Here is a 7,893-nt window from a genome sequence, read left to right on the forward strand (position 1 = left end):
TCAGGTGTTCTCGAAGCTTGACGCTACATCAAGTTTTCATCAAGTAAAACTGGCAGAAGAGTCTGAAGAATTAACACAATTCATAACGCCGTTCGGACGTTATTGCTACCGTCGACTGCCATTCGGGATAACGTCCGCCCCCGAATACTTTCAGCGCCAAATGAGTTACATTCTCGAGGGTCAAGAAGGCGTCGTAAACATGATCGACGACATTTTGGTTTTTGGCCGCGACCGTGCAGATTATGACAGCCGGCTCCAATCACTGCTGACTCGATGAGAAACGCCGGGCTGACCCTGAACAAGTCGAAATGTCAATTCGGCGTCACAAGCGTCAAGTTCCTCGGGGTAGTTATCTGCGGCAGCGGTATTTCGCCGGACCCAGACAAGATTGCTGCTCTCAAGAGCATGGAACCTCCTGTCGACGTCGGGGCGTCCGCAGATAATTGGGCATGGTAAACCACGTGGGACGGTTCTTACCCCATATGTCAGAGGTGACGGCACCCATTCGAGGACTGCTCAACAAAAGAAGTGACTGGGCATGGGGACTGGCCCAGCAGGTCGCCTTCCAAAAGTTGAAAGACATGATGTCGTCCAACATCTGCATGGCTAACTACCACCCTGTACCCGACCATAGTATCCGCAGATTCCAGTTCGTTTGGCTTAGGTGCCGTTTTGCTACAAGACCAACCGAGCGGAGAGCGCAGAGCCATGGCCTACGCATCACGTTCCCTCACACCAACAGAGCAATGGTACAGCCAAACGGAAAAGGAGGCCTTGGCAGCTGCAAGGGCTGTCAAACGGTTTGACGAGTATGTCCGGGGCTTACACTTCACCATCGAGACCGATCACTTACCGCTCACGTCCTTGCTTGGTTCCATGAATGTCGATGCTTTACCACCAAGGATCCACAGGATTCGACTGAAACTCATGAGGTACCAGTACACGGTATTGTGCTTCCAGGGAAGCTGCTGGCAACAGCTGACACCCTCTCAAGAGGCCCCGTCACATCAGCGTCTCCAGCAGAAGGAAACCAAGTGGAGTTGTACGTCAGTGAGGTCGTCGGCAACATCGCGGAAGGCGCACCAGTTAGCCTTAAAGCAGTTCGTCAGCACCAGTTGATGGATGGCGAGTGTGTTACCCTCGTGAAGTACTGCAGGCAAGGTTGGCCTCAGAAAAACAAAGTACCATCAAACCTCTCGAAGTATTGGAGTACCAAGGGGAGCTGACAGTGTGCAATGGGCTGCTCCTTAAGGAGGACGTCTGTTGATTCCGAGGCTTTGCAGAAGGATGTCTTGGATTCACTTCACGAGGGTCATCAGGGGTGAACCGATGCAAGGCACGTGCGCGGGATGCTGTTTGGTGGCCTCATATAGGCAAACATATCGTGTCTATGGTGGAATCATGTGAACGTTGTGCAACCACCAGGGTCCAGCGTGCCGAGCCTCTCCTGCCAACACCTTCAATGGAGTACCCATGGCAACAAGTGGGAGCAGATTTGTTCCACTTGGAGGGACAAAATTTTCTGCTGCTCGTGGACTACTATTCACGCTATCCAGAGTTATCACGCTACGCAACACTTCTAGCCAAGCGGTGATATCGGCTATCAAGAGTGTCATGGCTCGATTCAGCATACCGGAAGTGCTTCGAAGTGATAATGGCCCCCAGTTCTCGTCACACGAGTTCTCAAGTTTTGCCCAGAGCTATGGGTTTAGACACATCACTAGCAGTCCTGGTTATCCTCACTCGAATGGTGCGGGTGGAACGGGCTGTTAAGACTGTGAAGGATCTTTTCCGCAAGAGCAACGACCGGTTCCTGGCATTGCTGGCGTATCGTGACACGCCAGGGGTTCACAGGGTACAGCCCGTCCCAACTCTCATGGGGCGACGGTTACGGACAGCATTCCCAGGGACCCGGCCAAGCTGTCACGGACCTACCACGACCAGACGTCGTCTTCCAAAAGGACGCCGCAGCTAAGGAAAGGCAAACTCGGGACTTCAACCGTCGGCATGGGGCGAGAGTGCTCCGGACCTCTCTTCAGGAGACGAAGTGTGGTAACTGATGGCAGGAGTGCAGGGCCCAAGTTCTTAGCGGGGGCCCAGCGTCGCCCGACCCTACATCGTGGAAACTCCAGCGGAGTTATACCAACGAAACCGACGGCATCTCGTGCCCTTACTTCCCCAGATCTCAGTGCGTCTATCCCCAGTCTCCTCCGAGCTCGAGCCCAAACCAGGAGCTCAGACTCAGCCAGGAGGAAACCTCACATGGCCAGCACGATACGAGTACGGCGCGACCTGACAGCATAACCAACAAGGTTACCAGATCCGGGAAGGCGTGTGGTCGCACCCAAAAGACTGAATTTGTAGATCTTGGAAAGAAAGATGTTCGTGTTGTTGTATTTTGTTATATTAATCCTAGGTGGCGTCACTTACCCTAACACACTAACAGACGGCGCCACTAAGGGGTTACCGGTGTATATATATTAGTGTCAATAAACATGGGCCAGCAGTTAGTCGCCGGCCCCGCCGAATGTCGGGCGTCCCTATCGTTACTCTCGACAGTTACAGCCTATTGTTGAGACAGTTCTCTTTTGCGGGTGGCAACATCTGGCTCTCCGTGGCCATGGAGACAGTGGTCCCATGGATTCAAGCACAGCCTCCTCTACAAATACAGGCAAATTCAGACGCGTGCTTCGCATGGCGAGCGGATTGTGGCGACACAGATGGTAAAAAGCTTTTGGAAAGTTGCGCAAATAATGCCTCGTATTTAAGCCCAGATGTAAAAACCCAGATTATAGAAATCTCTGCTGCAATCATCAAGGGAAAGCCTAGTTGCAAAAGTAAACGCTGCAAGCTGCTTCTCGTACTTGCTGATGAAACGACGAATATTGCTGGTATCGAGCAGCTTACTGTTTGTACAAGGTACCTTACTAAAGATGCGAACGAAATCGAAGAAGTGTTCTCAGGTTTTGTGCCAATTCACGACCAAAGTGACCGCAGGCCCTCACCGACATAAGATTCCTTACAGGACATTAGAATTAAATGCAGCATCTCCGTGGTGAAGGCTACGATGGTTGCAAGCTCGATGGTCTGCAAAACGAATGCTATTCAAGCTGCTGTTCGGGAGAAATATCAGCCGCACTCTACACTCACTGCGCCAGTCACCCCCTTAATCTAGTTCTGTTGTGCGGCATGCTCCATCACAGACATCTGGAACTGTTTGGACTCTAAAGGCGACGTCAGTCTTTTTCCGTAAATCTTCTAGCCGCTCACACGTTTTGCGAAAATGTTAAGTTTGAGCTCTCCTGAGTCTACAAGGCAGCGCCTTTTGGGACTATGCGAAACGCGTGGGCCGAGAAGCACGATGCAGTGCTTTCATTGTGAGCCTCTTTGAGCGTTGATCCGCAGCACTAGAGGAGATTAAGTTTAACGGAAATTGTGAAAGTCCAGTGCAGGCAAACAGTCTAATTCTTTTCACCAGCGTTCCTTGTAAGCCTGCATGCCACGGAGCACGTGTTAGCACTGACTTTGCACTGTCAGAGAAGCTGCAGACGAGAGTATCGACATGATCGCTGCCATTGACGACATAGAAGTGGTACTGCTGACAATTGAAAGTGGACCGCAAGGACAAGAATGCTTCTTTCTCAAAAATATTTGCACAAGTGCAGGCGTTGGCAGAAAAAACTGAATGTAGAGATCACCAGCCGTCGAGCCGGTGTCCGGAAGCAAAACCTTGGGAGCAGTGCATTCGAAAACGCGGAAGAATATTTTCGCAGAAGCCTGTTCATTCCGTTCATGGACCACGTACTAGCCCAGTTAAACCAACGGTTCAAAAAGCACAAGGCACTTCTAAAGGACTTTTCAGTAATTGTACATCCCAGTACCACCAATGCAAGATGATCGGGTGAAAGCAGCAGAAAATCTCCTGACCGTGTTGCGCATGACGTCTAAACGAGGGCTGCTTTGGAAGAACTGCGACTATGGTGGACAAAGTGGGCGAACAAAGCAGCAAACCAGCGCCCCAATACAGGAACCGATGCCCTCTCTCACCGCGACAGCAGGTCCTATGCGAATGTGTACAAGCTACTCCAGATTCTAGTCACCCTTCCAGTGACCACTGCCAGCGACAGAGAGAATGTTTTCAAGCATGAGGTTACTTAAGAACTACTACGCTCCGAGATGTCTGAGGAACGCATGGTTGGCCTGGCACTTCTGTACGCCCACAGAAACGTCGACATAGCGTGTCGGAAGTCATTGACCGCTGCGCTAAGCTTCCTCGCCGGGTCAATTTGTCCTTTGATACCGAGCAGGACAAAAATCAGCGCAAACGAAAGGAAAAGACACTGCTGTTCCAGAGTTTGGGTCAATGTCACCACCTTTTAAGCAGTGAGGATGTTGTACCTTTTAGCAGTTAACACCATGACCTAATATAAGCATACGAATACGGGCATCAGGTGGACATTAACAGCCAATCGACAGCTTCACCTTGTTCACTGAGAGGTCGGCATATGCGGCGTTACCAAACAAATTCAGCTATTGGGAAGCCGTAATCGCGGTATTGTTTGTTACTTTCGTTTGTAGTTTTTGTTCTTCATTGCTTTTTAAACTAGAAGCGACAACTCTCCTTTTATATTGAGTGCACAATAGTGTTCGCACTTTTAAAGAGTTTTGGAATAGTTTGTCAAGATGTACTTTTGGGCTAGTTGGTTCATATCGCAGTAGAACAGCGCCGGCGAAAACAGCAGACCAGACGAGGAGAAGGACACGTAACACAAGCGCCTTGTGTTACGTATCCTTCTCCTCGTCTGGTCTGTTGTTTTCGCCGGCGCTGTTCTACTGCGATTGGAATAGTTTCTTTCGTTATTTCTGCGTTCTTCCTTTATAGTTCTGTCCACATGGCGCGTCCGAGACAGCAGCTTGGCCAAGGACATATCAGTTTCTGTGATTGTGCAGCATGTTCTTTTGCCTTACTTTGGGCATTATGTATAGTGATCATTGCTTAGTTTCGTATATCGATTGCATATTTAAATGTACATTTGTGATGTTTTGTGTAAGCATACTGCGCACTGTTTCCGGTTACATGTTTTGCCCGTATTCGAGGTGTACTTTCCCATTCTTGTTTTTCCCTGGCCGCACCATTTGTCCAAAAAGATGAGCATTTTGCGTAAACAGTCAGTTATACTAGCATGGATAAAATATTCTGATGTTTCAGAACAAGTCCTACAACTTTTGCATTGAAGATTTTTCTCTAGAGTCAATATTTAAAAAGTTCATTAAGCAATCTTTGTTAATTGGTGAGCTTAGTGTATTGGAAAAATAATCTGACGTGCTCTATATGGCTCAGAACAACACTACGATTATTGGAGACGCGTAGCGCCCATGCTTAATTTTTTAAGACTTGGTGCTTTTTAGCTGAAACACCCTGTATACTTAGTCGTTCAAAAATTTAAGGAGGAGGTCGCGCTGCAACGTCAGCCCCCCCCCCCCCCCCCTGAACAAAATTCCTGGCTGCGCCACTGGTATGCATAACAAAGCGCACTCCGAAAACAGGTGTCCACACAGCCTGCAGCAGTCCAACATGGATCCAAATGTGTGCACCGAAGTGACTGAACCCACTGAACCATGACTGAACTGTGAACTACGCGGCCAGCAACCACATACGCATAGACGCTAGTGCCGCATAACACTACTAGTGGAACTTGTGGTTGAGTGAACTTGAACTAACGCTGAGTGGTACATTTGTCTATTTCCTTGCACACTAATTTTTGCCATGGTCACCTGCTTGCGCCGCTCTGCCTTGTGCATGGGCGCAGCAAGCAGGAAAAGGGGTTCAGGTGTGCTACAGTTGTGCCGCGTTGCGCCAAAACCACAATATTTCCTGAAATTGCATCACGCTGCTCAAAATGCAGGAACCGACAACTACAAATTCGTTTTCTGTCCAGTTTTAGCAGAACCTGACAGTGGTGTAAACAACTACGATTCTGCTTCGTCCGTGATATAGAATATTACGTTCCGTATGAAACTGGAACCAGAAAAAGTATACCTAACATTGGACTAAGACGCACTGGCTTTTATGGTGCTATATAATCCTGCGTGTAGTGTACTTGAATAATATTCTAGTACACTGTAGTACTGCATTCTCAGCTGGCCAGGTAGCTGCTGACTCCATGCAGACACCACAGCACCGGCACTGCCAGGAACACTGAGAATTGACCCAGACTAGTTCGTGCAACGCGACTGTTGTACCGACGAAACTTGCTGCGTATTTGAACACCTGTTTAGGGGCCTTGGCGTGCAAGCGAAGCAGAATTAATTTATCACGTATTTTTGTTGCGTGGCACCTGCCAAACAAATGCAAATGTCTCAGCCCTGCCAATTGTAAGGCAATTACACACAGAACTACGTTTTGCTGCGCAAGTATGTGGCTTGCTTACACGTTGCAGCATTAAGCAATATGATATTTGCAAAATCGAAAGTGGCCAAGTACTCCTTTCTAATGGAAATTCTTCCCTGAAGGAGGCTACTCAGCGAATTGCAGAATTTGACAAAGTGCAGAAAAAGCGAAAGCAATGAAGTTGAAATAAAATGTTCGTGCAATGCTTACTTTCTTTATATCAAATTGGTGACATCTCACACCCCTCGGTTCCACTCCTTGTTAATTTTTTTTTCAACTTGCAAACTTTACCATATAAATAACTCCGACACGGAACATTTGCCCTAGCTACCATAGAATAATTTAACAGTACTTTGGTTTGGTGACAATTCGTAAATAAAAAGGTTTTTTTTTTTACCAGCTGCTCCAAACACAGTTTTCCTGCTCCAAAATGCATTTTTTTCTGCTCCAAAATATGCTCCGAAAACTATCTGAGCGGCCCACCCCTGGGGGTTGCTGGAATTCAAGGGAAGCCTCTCCATCGCATCCACTTTTTTCCACCGGTTCTTCTTCTGTACACATTAACGACAGAAAGGATTGCGCCTTCTCGGTGCTGCCGTTGTCAGTGACATGACATGCTATGTCGCCCTGAGCAGCGCGAGCTATTAGTGTGCTTTGAGTCATGTGTCTTAAAAAGTGGGCTCGTGCGAATATTCGAGCAGTTTGAATATTCGAACGAATATTACAGTATTCGAATTCGTTTCGAAACGAATTTAAATGATTCTAAATTTCAAAGTATTCGAAATGAACAAATAGACATTTATAAACCACATGTAACCCCCTGTAAAGGTGGTTTCACTGCATTGGAGGGTCCTGTACGGTGAAGACACCTTTCCCGGGAAAATCCGCACTGCCGTAAAGCCCACTTCAAGGTTAAATGAGCATATTACCCTCACATATCTTCATCATTATTTAAGTTTGAAAGCTTGTTGTACGGGCTTATATGTTCTAACTATTGTAAATTTTAAAACATAAGATATTTTACAAGTTGCATTCTACCGAAAGTCAAATCCTGCTACTATTGCTTCCACTTCTCTTTGAACCAGAAAGAATGACATCTGCACAGGCCTTGCTTAAATTAAAAAAAATATTGTGCAAGTTAATTGCGTCATGACAAATATGCTCATTTTTCTTTATAATATGTGATATATACTATTCGAATTCGATTTGAAATTATTCAAACAAATCACTATTTGCTTCGAATTCGCTTCGAGCCTAAAATTTACTATTCCCACAAGCCTATTGAAAGTCCATGTGTTTGGGTTGGGACTGGAGGAAATTTCAATTAAAGGGATAATTCTAGTAAAGTTATTGTGTTCTGACGAGGGTTTACTGTAACTTCCTCATGATGAGCTTCAAGTGTAATCCATTTTGAGTGATTTAGACTTACTAGTTTTGCAACACTGCTTTCCTGCAGGTGTTTCTCATAAAAACTCGCAAGTGATTAGATAATGCATGTGATA

Source organism: Rhipicephalus sanguineus, unplaced genomic scaffold, assembly GCF_013339695.2.
Source record: "Rhipicephalus sanguineus isolate Rsan-2018 unplaced genomic scaffold, BIME_Rsan_1.4 Seq201, whole genome shotgun sequence".
NCBI lineage: Eukaryota > Metazoa > Arthropoda > Arachnida > Ixodida > Ixodidae > Rhipicephalus > Rhipicephalus sanguineus.